Raw genomic sequence first — 14,890 nt, forward strand, 5'->3', positions numbered from 1 at the left:
GTAATTTAGAATATGATATTGGAACCTTGGGCTTTTACTGGTGAAATGTTGGTAGAGAAAAGCATTTCTAAACAAATGAATATGTGTAGCTACTGAAAAATTATTGACAACAAATTAAAGCTCAGATAAGATTTTTTGGATCTTAAAACAAGACACCCCAGATTAGCTTCTTTTCCACTGCTACAAAAGATTATTGAAATTTATATAGAATCTTGTTGTTCATTGTTTTCATGAAGTGCTCACTTGAGAATCCTATTGGTACATATCTCGTGTGTAGATCAGACACACGAGATCATGGCAAAGACTAAAACACCTTAGTTGAGTAGTTCCCTGTGCAGTCATGTGTTCATAAGGTAGTTATGATGTAGTTGTTGTGGCACTCAAAGTCACAGAGTACTGTTGCCTATGCTGAAAGTGTGACTGTAGCCTGTCATTCCAAACTCACTTTCACAAAATAATTATCTATTTGGCTGTGTGCTATTGCTTATACAAAGACTTTATATATGTCATTGCAGAAAGGAATTCCCAAAAAAGAACAACGAAAAGAAAACAACTTGTTTTTCTTCTGTAGACCTCTCTGGGGGAGATATTGTTGCTTGTGAAAAACATAACTTGGCAAGTCTCTACATGTCCCTGCAATTACTTCTCAAGGGAAATAAGGCCCTATGTAGTACAAAGTGGTTTTGGAAAAGCTCCTGTCTTCTAGGTGCGTGTCCACAAGTTAAGGACGATTTTCTTTTTAAAAATCAAGTTGATGTTTCCTTACTTTTTACTATTACTGTACTGCATAACTAAATCATGTATATTGAATCAACTCAGACTTGCACTTTTGGCATCTTATTTGGCTCCTCTGTGAATTAGGAATGTACTTTGAATATGTTTGGAAACTGAAAAAGTCAGAATCCAAAACGTTTTGCTCTTGATGTAAGATGGAGCCCTGAAATAGCCTTAAAAAGTAGAACCCCTCCCTCCCCCAAGCTTGGATGAACTTAATTATCCCTTTTGACACTGATTTATTTTTCTGGTGATGGAGGTCCTGGGACCCTTGTCATCCCACACAGGCCACACAATTCCCATCTACGATCAGTGTATGACTAAGAGTACTCATCTGTTTTGAGCCTTGGAGCTAATTTGTTTGTCCCCTCCAAATAGGATAAAATATTGATGTGCCTTTGTCTTGGACATCAGATGAAATTGGGTTAAGGTGGATCATGACTAGATCTTTTAATGTTTCCATGTTAGTATAAAAATGACTGTTGCAGCTACCTCTATTCTGAATTGGATTGAGCAGCACTGTTTCATTGGGAAGTTATCTCCTTTTGTCTGTTTCTTCCATATAAATTGTTTGCTCTTTTATACTGCTATTAGACCCACTGAGAAAACCAACAAGTCTTTCTGGTTCCATGTGCCATCTCTTTTAACAGCTTTAGCGACAGAGTGAAGCCTACTTAAAATGTCTTAACTGAATCACTAAATGTGAGCACAAAATAATTGTTCCTGGGACTTGTGCTAGATACCTGAAACAATTGTACTAATATGAACCTATGTGGTTATAAACATATCATTATAAAGGGTAAAATCTCAAAGAAATTTCCTCTAGAATCTTGCTGCATTGATCATACATGTAGAAGAAGGTGGTAGTAGGGAGAGGTTTCATCTGAAAAGTTCTTCAGACTGTACTGAACATCAGTGCACTAAATGTTCTGTAGGACAGTCATAAAGCAGTGCAGAGACTTATGAGATGACTCTTGCGCTTGTCACTATAGCTGGCCTGGCAATTAAGGCTGTATTAAGAAATGGGAGAATCCATGTGCTCTATTGCTGATGAAGACACTTGAATCTTCACTTTTCACATATGCTACAGTATCACCATGTTTAAAAAGAAGTGAGGGCATTTCAGTTGTGCATTGTAGCATCTTATGAACTACCGCAGAGGTTTCTTATAGGTGAAAACTGCTTTAATTTATGTTGCCTCTTTGTTTTGAGACCCCTAATACATGGGGCGCTGCTTACATTCAGAGTGGTTGCATTATAATCTAGTGCCCATTAGGTTTGATGTACTCATAGGTAATTGCAAATACAAAACCAGATTACATTAAATTAGGGGTCTCTGCCTGAATTCCGAAAGGATCAGTGAAGGAGAGGTAGTAATTAGCATGTTGAAGAACCATGCATGTACATGTGTGTACACAGAAGCTGTCAAGATTATTTTAATAGGACTTCCTTTTCAGTTAAGGATTTTTCAAGTAATGTTTAAACTTTGGGATAAATCTACAGAAAATGGGGGAAAGGTATCTTATTGATTTAGTGTGTCATGCTTTAAACTAAGTTAATAAAATCCAATACTGTATGAAAATATAAGCAGAACCCTTCTGGATCAGATCAAATGTGTATCTTCTCCAGAATTTGGTTCCTTCCATGGACAACCAATTACTTTTGAGAAGCTCACAAGCAGGACACGAGGGCAATATAGTTACCCTCATGTCCTGCTTGTGAGCTTCTCAAAATAGCTAAATAGTTGGCCAACATGACATCTTGAAGAAGTGAAATACAATAATCAAGATTTTTGTATTTTTTTTCTTCTGGGATCTCCAATTTAATTGGATTATCCTAATATCTTATATTCTGATACAGTGTAAAAACTTTTCCCAGCCCACTTTTTCCAGAGTATTCATACTTTTATACAGTTTTTCATTTCCACACCTGTGCTTCTTATTCCTATATTGCACCTTTCAATAGAGTTGTTCTGTTCCTTAATCATACTTGCTTTTCAGTTGCATACTTTTCAAATTTTATGTAGCATTTTAAAGTGTGGCTACCTGAAGTGTATGTAGGCTGACCAAAGAAAAGCAATGTTAGGAATTTCACCACAAAGAAAAATGATGAGGAACCAACCACTTCACAAAAAGAAACCACAAACCTCTCTCCTTTTTTAAGCTTTCAGATTATTTTATGGAAATTAGCCATTTCTAGTTCAATGGCCTATGGTCAAAACAAGCAGTTTTTCACTTTCTTCCTTTTATTTTCAAGTATGCCTCTCTCCTAAATCACACAAAACACTTGTTTTTTTCTATGTTCTACTGAGTCCATGTTAGGCCTCACTTATTTTGGCTTGAAAAAAAATGAAATCAGAGCATGTAAAAGAAGAGCATGTAAATGAAGACGAAAGCTCAATTTAACATGGTAGTCTACACTGACTAACAGCAGCTCTAGGCCTTTCAATGGGTGACTTCCAAACCATATTTGCATGGCAGGGATTGAACATGATTTTTTTTAGCTTGCAGCTCATGTGTTCTATCACTGATCTTTTCCTCTAATTATAGTTTCATATCAACATTGGATTTTGTCATGAATGGCAACTTCAGTCCAGTGTTTGAGGCAAAGAGATCTTTTTCAGACAAGGTTTTATGACTTTTAAACAGATACTTGGGATGGAATTTTACATAAATGAAATGCATAAACAATGGAACCTCAATTTAAGAGCATCCCAACTTAAGAGTGTTCTGAGTTAAGAGCTGTTGCTCGGCCCGGGTTTTGCTCTGACATATGAGCAGCATTTTGAGTTAAGAGCTAATGTCAGAGGCAGCTCTATTGCGTTAGTACTGGGCTTTAGTGCTCCAAGGCAGCAGACTCCATGCCCTTGTGCTCTTGTCCACTATGGGAGATTGCGGTCTGCTTTTGTCCTCTTTGTAGAGTTTTGAGTTAGTTGATTTTATGTGGTTTTTTAAATTCCTGGTTTGTTTGGCTTCACGAAGAGAAAGAGAGAGAGTAAGAGAGGGAGGGAGGCTGGAATTAGTACAGTATGAAGAAAATGATGCTTCTAGACTATGCATCTCATCCGCAGTAGGCCTAAAAAAACCCTTCAAAAATCTAATTTAATAATTGACAGGATACTCATGAATAATCAAATCCCTAAATGTTAAACCCCCGAAAGTCAAGTTTCAACTGTATTTCCCTTTCCAACCTGCGTAAATCTTTAAAATGGTATAAATTTGACTCTTATCCAGTTGTTACATTCATATGTGATACATGTTGATCTGAGTATACCTTAGCATGAGATCTGAATGCAGTGGTTCTCAACCTTCCTAATGCCGCGGCCCTTAATACAGTTCCTCATGTTGTGGTCACCCCCAACCATAAAATTATTTTTCATAACTGTAATTTTGCTATTGTTATGAATTGTAATGTCAATATCTGATATGCAGGATGTATTTTCATTCACTGGACCAAATTTAGCACAAATATGCCCAAATTTGAATACTGGTGGGGTTGTGGGGGGGGGGGGGTTGATTTTGTCATTTTGGAGTTGTAGTTGCTGGGATTTATACAGTAGTTAACCTACAATCAAAGAGCATTTTGAACTCCACCAACAATGGACTTGAGCCAAACTTGGCACACAGAACTTCCATATTGGTGAGCATTGACCATGAGTTTTTGAGTTGTAGTTCACCTACATCCAGAGAGCACTGTAGACTCAAGCAATGATGGATCTGGACCATACTTGGCATGAATACTCAACATGCCCAACTGTGAACACCAGTGTAGTTTGGGGATACAGACCTTGACATTTGGGAGTTGTAGTTGTTGGGATTTATAGTTCACCTACAATCAAAGAGCATTCTGAATCCCACCAACAACAGAATTGGGCCAAACTTCCCACACTTCCCATGACCATGTGTTTTCTGCTGGTCTTTGGTAACCCCTCTGACACCCCCTTGTGACCCCCACAGGGGTCCCGACCCCCAGGTTGAGAAACGCTGTCTTAATGGAATAAAAATTATCTATTACAATTTTATAAACTGTATCTGAATACATTTAATAATGTGAGCAGAAAATTGGAATAATGAATACAATAAAATCTAATTGTACTGTGATATTTATTTTTCCTTGACTTTTGAAGGCTGGACTACTACCTCCTAGCAATATAGGGATCCTGCTCTGAGCAAGTGGTTAGACTTGATTGCCCTGGAGGTACCTTCTAGTTTTATAGTACCGTATTTTCCAGCATATAAGACGACTGGGCGTATAAGATGACCCCCAACTTTTCCAGTTAAAATATAGAGTTTGAGATATACTCACCGTATAAGACTACCCCTCTTCCAATGCACACCAAATAAAAATTTAAAAAGCATCAGATTTGATTTCAATATGGTAATTTTCCTATTACTGTCTCTCCTTCTCTGCCTCTCGGGATCTCGCACATGCACTGCTTCACTGCAGTCTTCAGGAGATGAGATCTGGGAGGCAGAGGAGGAGGTACGGTAATAGGATACAAGGGCGGGCCAGACAGGTAAAAGAGGTGTGTTTTTCTGGGCCCAGGGCCACTCTATCTCTTTTTTCCGTACCCCAGCCTCCCTGGACCCCTGCAGCTTGCTCCGTCCTTCACTTACACCTTCCCGGTGAGGTGCCCCTTCACCTCATCATCGGGACCAAATTAAATCCATGAATCCTGATGAATTGATTTTCTTAAACCATACTTGTACAGCGTCACCCTTAATTCTTTCATACATTTGCTGCATATTGCAGGGACGCGGCCACTGCCATTTTTGAGCTCCCCCGGCCATATGTGGCAACCACAGATTCTCTTATCTGGATTGGAAGTTTCAGCACCCGCTCTATAAGATGATTCCTGGCATATAAGACTACTGCGTATAAGATTACTCCTGCGTATAAGACGACCCCCGCCTTTGGAAGAGATTTTATTGGGTTAAAAAGTCGTCTTATACGCCAGAAAATACGGTACTATGATTATTGCAAAATAGCAGTTAAGATATATTTTATATTTTGGATTAAGAAGAAAAATACACATTTTTGCTCTAATTTTTCATCAGTGTCTGGTCTTCAATGACTTACGCAGAGTGAGATACTGAACATAGAGGTACTTGCTGCATACTAGATTTGCAGTGCATCTTATTCACCTAGGAAAATGTTCATATTTTGGCTCATTTGAAAAGCTTATCAATCAGCACAGCATCTTGAAAAAAAGAAAAGTTGACTACTGTATTTACTCGAGTGTAATGTGAACCTTATTTAGCTAAATCATATAGCCAAAAATGAGGTACTTATTAGATTCAATAACCTCATTCACAAAGCCTCATTCACTAGGGGGAGATTTTGAAGGCCTCATGAGTGAGGGCAGTTGGGAACAGCACGGGACTAGCAAAGGCTTCCCATGTTTCTTGGCCTTTTCACTGCCTGTCTTGAAGAGAAATAACTGACCATGAGGGGAAGCCAAGCCCCTTCACCTCTTCATTTTTTAAAGGCTGCTACCAGACTCAAGCCTTGAGATTCATGCACCTCTGTATATAAATTCTCCTCCCTCTTCTTTCTCCCCTTTGTTTTTATTTATTTTCTATGCAGGAGTGCTCGTAAAAGAAAGAAAGAAAAATCTATCTAACATTTATATATGTGTGATATGGGGAGGATGAAATGCAGAATGTTTAAGAAACACTAGGGAAGAAATTGGTAACACACTTCGGCTAATGTAGCATACCAGAGAAATTTAGAAGAAAACCATTATCTACTTTATAGATTACCACAAAGTGTCTGACTTTACATATCAGGAAAAGCTATGGGTTTCTTAAGAAAAAATGGGTGTTCCATAACATATAAATACACCTATATTTTGGACAAGAGGCCACAGTTAGATTACAATATGGACAACCAGAATGATCACTCTGTCTATTTAATTTGTACAAAGAAAATATATAGAAAGTGATATTAGGCTCAGAAAGCAGGTGAAGATTGGAGGAAGAAACACTAGTAATTTAAGATATGCAGATGATAGGATATTGCTGGCGGAAAACGACAAAGAATTGGAATGGTTACTGCTGAAAATTCAGGAAGGAAGTAGATTAAAAAGGAAAGTTACAGCTGAAGATTAAGAAATAAAATGGCTTAGTTTACAGTAGATAATAAAGACCTCAAAATACAGTGGGCCTTTACTATCTGCTGGGATTTCATTTTAGTACCTCACATGGATACCAAAATCTATGGATGCTGAAATCCCATTATATACAATGATGTAGTAAAATGGTGTCAAAATCAAGATTTGCTTTTTGCGCGTAATTTTTGGATATAAAGGAGTGACCATAGTTTAAGATTTTCTAGGCTTTGGCTCGGTCATTAAACAAAATGGAAACTGTGATCAAGAAATTAGTACAAGATTAAGACTTTAAAAGGTATGTAAAAAGGAATGAAATACAACCTTCATTTGTGTATGTGTGTGTGTACGCGTGCGCCTCATATATATATATATATATATATATATCTCACCAAACGGAATTCTGCACACCCCTAATGGATCTGAATGTTATACAAGGAAGGCTGACTGAAAAAAAATCCAACTCTAATTAGAAATGTGGTGCTAGGGCAGATTTTTATGAATACAATGGATGACTAAAACATAATTAAATATTGCTATAGCAAATCAAACCTGAACTCTTCCTAGAAATCATAATGACTAAGTTGAAGCTATCATACTTTGGTCACTTAATCGTAATATCAGATTTGTTGGAAAAGACATGATGAGAAAAGTGGAAGGAAAAGAGGAAGACATGCAATGTATTCAATAAATAAAGGAAGCCATCTCCGAGTTTCCAAACCTGAGCATGGATTGTTAATAACATGATGTCTTGGAGATCTCTTATAAGATTTCCTTAGAATAACTGGACTTGATAACATGTAACAACAAGATATCATGGGGTGAGGAATGAGGGTTAATAGTTTTCACCAAACTCTGTGGTCCATGCATGATATTCCAGATTTTCCAATGAAGCTTTCACTTGTGCCAATGGAAGCTTTTAAAAAAGAATGCAGAAAAGGGATGCAAAGCTATGGAACAGATGTTCTGTTATCTTTAAGCATGCATTACATGGATTGTTCACATAGCAGTGGATGTGCAGACATTCTGATTGTCCTAGTACCACAGAGTAGCCAATCTAGAAAGACTGTATTGATCATTGCAGGACTAGCAACTTATACCTGAATTGGTGTTTCATGCTAAAATTGATTGAGTCACTACTTCTCTCCCTAGTTTGTAATCGAATGTACTCGGAAGCATGAAAAATAAATGCTTAATTGATTATTAAATTGGTAATACAAAACTTGTGAAATATCAGATTTCTACAAAGTCTCTTCCCATTTATTTTTACTTAGGAAAGAATATGGGTTTTGCTACATGCAGAGATTCTAATTAAGCCTCATCACATTTTAAAACAGTTAAATTCACAGCTGGTTCAAAGCAAAGCCAACTTTCCACAAAAAAATCTTCTGTTTTCAAAGAGCAAATAAGATACATTTCAATTGTATTCACTTTTAATTTCAAATTAACAGTTTATTTTTTTATTTTGTATCAAAAGCATTGCATAAATTAGTATAAAACTGATAAAAAATAGAAGGTGCACAGGCGGCTAAATATCTTTTGACCAAAAATGGGCAACAGCACTGTCTGTAGCCTCTAACAATTCCTCCTCTGTACATGAGGCAGGGCACAGTGAACAAGCATACAGATGCGGAGTTGTCTGTTCTGCTCCACAGTCACACAAGGTTTGGGATTCTTTTAGTTAGTGCCATTTTACCAGGCTGTCTTTCGATCTGCCCACTCCACTTCTGAGTCTATTCTGAGACTTTCTAGTTGGCCATTCTTGGTTTGCCCCTGGAGGAAGACCCTCGCCGGGGGGGGGGGGGGGGGGAGGAATCCAGTTGCGATTTCCTGGTTTAGCTGCCCAGAGGAATACCCTTGCTGTTGTTGGGGGGACGCCAAGAGGAGTGGTAGTTCTCATAAAACATTTCCTTGATTTGGTTCTGCTAGGAGGAGGTTGGTAGCCATGTAGTGGATGGCTTTCACAGTGTTCAACCTTCTTTCTCTCGCATTTAGCAGCAACTTCCCGTCACACAATGGGGGGGGGGGGGGCAATGCCATCTAGCTTGTAGAGTTTATCAACAGTTGTAGGTTTAAGACATCCTGTGATTATTCTTCATGTTTCGTTCAATGTTACATTCACCTGTTTTGCGTGGGCAGACTTATGCCAAACAGGATAGGCATATTTGACAGTTGAGTAAGAGAAGGTCAGGGCTGATGTTCTTATTAATTTTGGGTCTGCATCCCATGGGCTGCCAGTAAGTTTTCGCACTATATTATTGCGTGCAGCTACTTTGTGCTTGGTGTTCAAGCAGTGTTTCCTATATGCTAAGGTGACACCGAGATATTTAGGATGGAAACAATGTTCAAGCTCTTGACCTTCCCAAGTGACTTTCAATTTCCTGTTGGCTTCACAGTTGTGTAGGTGGAAAGCTCACACTTGCGTCTTGGCAGGGTTAGGCTTCAGGTGGTTATCTTTGCGGTAGCTGGAGAGATCTTTCAGGACATTAACAGTCATTTTGACATTCTAAAAATATTAATGACTAATATAGGAAGTGCAGAATCTGAAGATCTTGTACAGTACATATCTTACTGTGTTCTGCTTGGTAAACCCTTTCTGCCCCCACTCCCCCGGTAAATAGTTAATACCAAATATTGTAGGCTATATTTCAATGGGAAACAAAACCACCACTCCATATTCTTTGCCTAAGAAAATCCTATGACATTTATGAAGTTGTCATAAATCAACAGATGACTTGAAGGCGCACATGTAACACACATGGTCTGTTTTATGCTGCTTTCCCCCCTTTTCTGACAGCTATATGTTACAACTTTCTTTTCCCTGAACCTAGTATGAGGAAGAAGGCCTATCATAACATTCCATATATGCCTGGGCTTGTAGAGCACTTGCAACTTCAGTGGAAAGAAAATTGTCCTCTTTTCCAAACTTTTTTTAAAAAGTATTTTCATCTTGGACTTTTTTTTCTGAAACCCCTTTTCACAATTTTGGTATGTGTGTGACTTGAATTAATGCTTTGTTGGCAATTACTAACTAGCTGGCTGTTAGGAACTATCACTGAAACTAAAAAATACCTTATTTTCATTTTCCCTCTCATTTTCATAGTGGCATCTTGTATTATACATGTACCCATTTTAAGCTTTCTGCGGGGGGAAATGTCCAAGCTTGTTGAATGAGTCAGTTTTGGATGTTTTATATCATACCATATGCACAGATACTGCCTTCAGTGGTTTCTTAAATGGATGTTGTTTGTACAGATGAATGTAGAAAATCACTCTTTTAAGTTGTGAACCATTTGAGGAAGGGAGTATTAATATTTAGAAAAGTTGCTATTCTGAGATAGAGTAGAATATAAAAAAGAATTGATATGTTTCAAATGTACAAATATAGAAGCATGTAGTGTTTTAATTTAATAATGGATAGTGTTTCCTCTGCAACTGAACTGCATTGCAGCACAACTAAATGGTGCTGTTTTTCTCCTACCTTAGTCCAGCTGGCATATACTAGGAGAAGCCACATTGCTTGCTCTGCTATATGTATTCATTAGTTCTTAGTTCTTCCCGTTATTCAGTAATAAAAACATGTACCTTTTGTCCTTTCTCAAAGATGCTGAAAACAACTTGTGAGCCTCACAGAATTTTGGATGTAAAGTAAAGATGAAAGATTAAACCCAAATTTTAGACATAATTTTTGCAGGACTCTCTGAGCCAATTGTGTTTATTCCTTGGGAATGCTATTTCTCTTTGAATCAAAATTGTAATGATTAGAATGATAGTAAGGCTTGCTATGTCTCCTTCAAGGAACAGGTGTTCCCAGATTTCCAGACTAATAGTGCCTACTGAGAGAGTGATGGTTAACTCTATGATCATTACCTCTGGCTGTCTAGAAAAGGACTTTTTATTTGCACTTCCTTTTTCTCTTTCCCTTTCCTTTCTTTTACTTGCCCTCAGTCCAACATGGAATAGTCATGGTGTAGCCTGTTAAGGGTAGACAGGTAAGAAGAATAAGAAGATGCTCACTACTGTCATTTCTTTGACCCCCTTTGGGGCCTTTTTGTGTCTTTTCCCTCTTTCCTGTCACTTGTTTGACACTGTAGGACAGTGACCAGCCGCTTGTGATCTTTCCTAACACCTCTTCTCATGGACAGATAGCTTCCATCAGAGTACAATCAGCCCTCCATATTTACTGGGGTTAGGGGCACAGGGTCCCTGTGGGAGTTAAAAAAACATGAAAAAAAGGAAATTGCTATTTTTTTCTGAGAAAGCACCCCTCTAGGAGTATCCAGGTCTTCCAGCATGACTCCATGGTTGAATTCCACTGGAAGCTGCCCATAGAATTCCACTGGAGAAACTAGAAATCACTAGAGAGGTTTTCACTCTAGAAATCTCTAGGTTCTCCAGCATGCCAGGGGAAGCTGACCATAGAATCACACAAAGATATAGGGATTCCTAGAAATAACATTTTAATCAAATCTATGAACAATCAAATCTGCAAGAATAAAACTCATAAATGTGATGACTAATTTATTCTACACCCCACTGATCAGGGCAGAGAATAGAGTTTCACTGCTGGATATAGGCAGCAGGGGTCATTCCATTCAGAGGAGTGGTCACATTATTCAAAAGGGTAAACAGCCACTACTTTCTCCTCTCTCATGCCAGCTACTCTCAAAATTTAAGCAGAAAGTACCAGGCTAGATGTGCAAGCAGCTAGCTATCAAAAGGTACCTCACAGGTTCATTTTGTGGTAAAATAGGAAAAGATGTTCTTGGTGGTTGCTCCAATGCTCTGAAATGCCTTTCCTGGAGAAGCTAGACTGCTACCCTTCATTGTGCCCTTCTTTTGGCAGGTGAACAGGTTCTTTTTTGTTTTTGTTTCTATATCCTTCAGAAAGAGCATTTGTAGCAAAGGGGCTTAATGATGTGCTGTATTGTCAGTATTTATTACTTTTAATGGATATAGGTTTAAACTAGTTTAAAGTCTGTTGATACTGTACTTTGGATATTTTTTATGTTTTATGCTTTAAATAATGTGAGCTTTTTGCCAGTTTTTGGAACCTGTCTTTTTTCTATTGCAGAAAAAACAGCAGGTTATAAATAAATAAATAGAACCATAGCAGTAGGAAAGATGACGTTAAAGAACATGTCAAATCCCAGGCACACCCTTTTTTATAGTCATATAATAGAAATAAAAAGAGCAGAAACAGTCACTGCCTTGATGGGTCAAGGCAAAAGTATCAAGAGAAATTGATTCTTTAAAAAGAAAAGGTGAATCACACATTCTGGAAGATTTGGGCTGTGGTCATTATCCTTTTAAATAGGCTATAACTCTAATGCTCTTTGCTGTTGAACTTAATCCGTGCCCCCCAGAAATTTTTCAAAGTCAGAACTGGATTTCCAGTCATTTGTAGGTTGTTGTTGTTGTTAGGTAGTGATGGTGGTAGTATTTTTTTACACTCTGTGCATCACCCGGAGAATCCCAGTGGGAGAGAATTAAAACTGGATTCCCTTAACTTGCCTGTTTCTGGTTTGAAAGGAACACCTTTTGGAGTTCAACATCCAGCAAGGAATACATAGCCAGTATACATAGCATCTGAACATGCAAATGAAACACTTAAGAGATTGCTCTGCTGTATTCTCAGAAGTAGATGCCCAGAGGAGGAGGCATTGCGGTTTTCCAGTTTGCTGGGTAATATTATTTCTCAGTCCAAATTAAGTCTGTGCCTGTGTTGAAGCATTATCTAAGTAATTCCCACCAACTTAGCTAACATGGTCTAGTGGTGAAGATTCATAGGATTACTCCTGTGAATCCAAACTATTGGAAGGGCAAGCAGCTTGGAGAATGTTGCTTTGTTGAAGCAGATTAGAAGATTAGTTGTCACAGGAGGGAATGGGCCTGGTTCCTATGAATGTTGGCAAATTATTCCATCCATACTAGTTTTTAAAAAAAGGCCTGTCAAACATTACAACTTTCTGGCATATGACAAAAGTCTCTCCATCCTTCATGTTTGTATATCTGGGTGTGTGAGAGAATTCTTCTCTAAACTCATCTAAATAATAAATACTTTGTTTGCAGGAGGGAAACAGAGGTGGAGTCTGTTTGACCTCCTTTCTTAGGAAGTTTTAGATTTTTGGAGCAACCATTGAGATGGCCCTGTCTTGAATTCCTTTCAAAGGTGCTTCTGAAAGCAATGGGATAGGAAAAGGGGCACCTTCCAAACATCTTAATGTTTCTTCCTCATGCGAGATACTACAATCACTCAAGGCTGATACTAAAGTGTATAGGGCAAGGATTACTCGTTGAATCAGCACTCATCGAACTTTGAGTTGTAACTCCCCAAAAGTCTTGGTCAGTGAACTTGTGGTAACAAGGGAATATATCACTGTGTGCACTCAATAGTCTGGTCTCAGTATGTAGATCAGCTTAACACTTCTCACATTTACTCCTGCATAGAATGTGCTACAATAATTGAAATAGGAGGTAGAAAGGCGTATTTTACTGCAACTAGAACTGGTATCTCTAGGATGAGTACAGTTGGAGCACCAGTTTTCACTGGAAAAACATTTTTCTGGCTGGCATTGAAACCAAGGCATCCTATTTCAGAGTTGGACTCAAGAGCACACCTAAAATGTGAACCTGAGCCTTTAAGATAATTGTTCCTGATCTGCCTTTTGACTAACCAATAGCACTTTGCTTTATTGGGATTAAGCTTCAGTTTGTGTATCCTCATCCATTTGATTATCTACATGAGATACTGGCTTTAAAAAGAGCATATGTGTTGAGTATTTGTCAGAATACTGACAACCAAAGTTATAACTTTGAATAAGCTTTCCTAGTAGTTTCATTTGCATTTTAAATAACTTGGGGGAAAGATTTTAGGAATTCAAAATACAACCTTAAATCTGATCAGTGCACTTCCAAAAATATTTCAGCAAGATCTATGGGGCAGCTGTACCGCTGACAAGATAAGCACCTCCCACCCCCAAAGTTCCTCCATGTGGATGAATCATCTGCATTTTAAGTGTCAAACTTAGTAATTATGGATGGTGAAGGGGGATCAAAAACTAGTGTGGCAAACCAACCAATGGAGGCTGCTTCACATATTCAAATAAATTAGTGTGTGCTATCATTTAAATGATTACATCTTACTCTAGGATAGAATGGCACATGGGAGGCACCTAACTAAATATGTGGTATCACAGTGGCCTCAAGTGGCCAACCAGAAATACTGCAAATTGAATATGATTAGAAGAAAATGGTATAATATATTGATGTGTGTTGTAGCCTTTTTTGATCCTTCTGCTGTATCCAAAGTAAGGGCATTCTGTGCCAGCTCTACTGAATATTTAAAAAATTGTATCCTTTTAGTCATATTTTTAAATGGCTTTGTCATGTTGCTTAATCTTGCTGTCCAATCATCCAGAACTAATACTGCTTATACAGGACGGGTTTTTAAAAATTATTTTACAGTTCCAGAATAAAAGTCATTTGAATTTATGAATTGTTTCAAGTTTTAAAGCCACAAATAATTTTGCTACAGGTTATAATGTGTTACATGGGTTTGAAAGAGTAATAGACTTTTTTAAAGAAAGTATATTGAATCTTTCACATGATAATTACATAATTGTACAAATTAATGAGTTAGCAAATTTAGAAAGAGGTAAGAGTTTGAATGAAAAGCTTCTGACAGAAGCATAGAGCTTATTAATATATGTTTGGATCATTGAATTGTATGAAAAGGCTTCACCTTGATGGCCATTTTAATTGCAGGAAATCTTATTTGTAGCTGCTTGACAATTGAGCTAGTCTGATATGTTAAAAAAGTCATTGGTATGGCAGCTCACAGTTGTTCCTAAGAACAAAAAGTAAACATAGTTTTTTTTTTCAGTTCAACATTATATTGAACTTCAAGAAAGCAAAGGATTTCACAATCTGGCTTTGCTATTTGGATGTGGAAATGTGTTTTACACTTGGAAACATTCTTCTGATTATGTGAAGCAGACATGCCAA

The 14,890-nt window shown here is 37.8% G+C and overlaps 1 protein-coding gene across 2 annotated transcripts in view; it reads left to right on the top strand.

Moving 5' to 3' along the window:
- FUT8 (fucosyltransferase 8) overlaps nucleotides 1–14,890 on the top strand; it is a 109,724-nt gene that overhangs the window by 23,513 nt on the left and 71,321 nt on the right. The window contains exon 2 of one of the 2 annotated variants that reach the window (XM_067462786.1): nucleotides 516–706. The exons of the other annotated variant lie outside the window; for it this stretch is intronic. The gene's annotated coding sequence lies outside the window, so the exon portion shown is untranslated. The remainder of the gene's footprint in view (nucleotides 1–515; nucleotides 707–14,890) is intronic. 2 annotated transcript variants of the gene reach the window in all.

This window comes from Anolis sagrei, chromosome 1, assembly GCF_037176765.1.
Source record: "Anolis sagrei isolate rAnoSag1 chromosome 1, rAnoSag1.mat, whole genome shotgun sequence".
Taxonomy (NCBI): Eukaryota; Metazoa; Chordata; class Lepidosauria; order Squamata; family Dactyloidae; genus Anolis; species Anolis sagrei.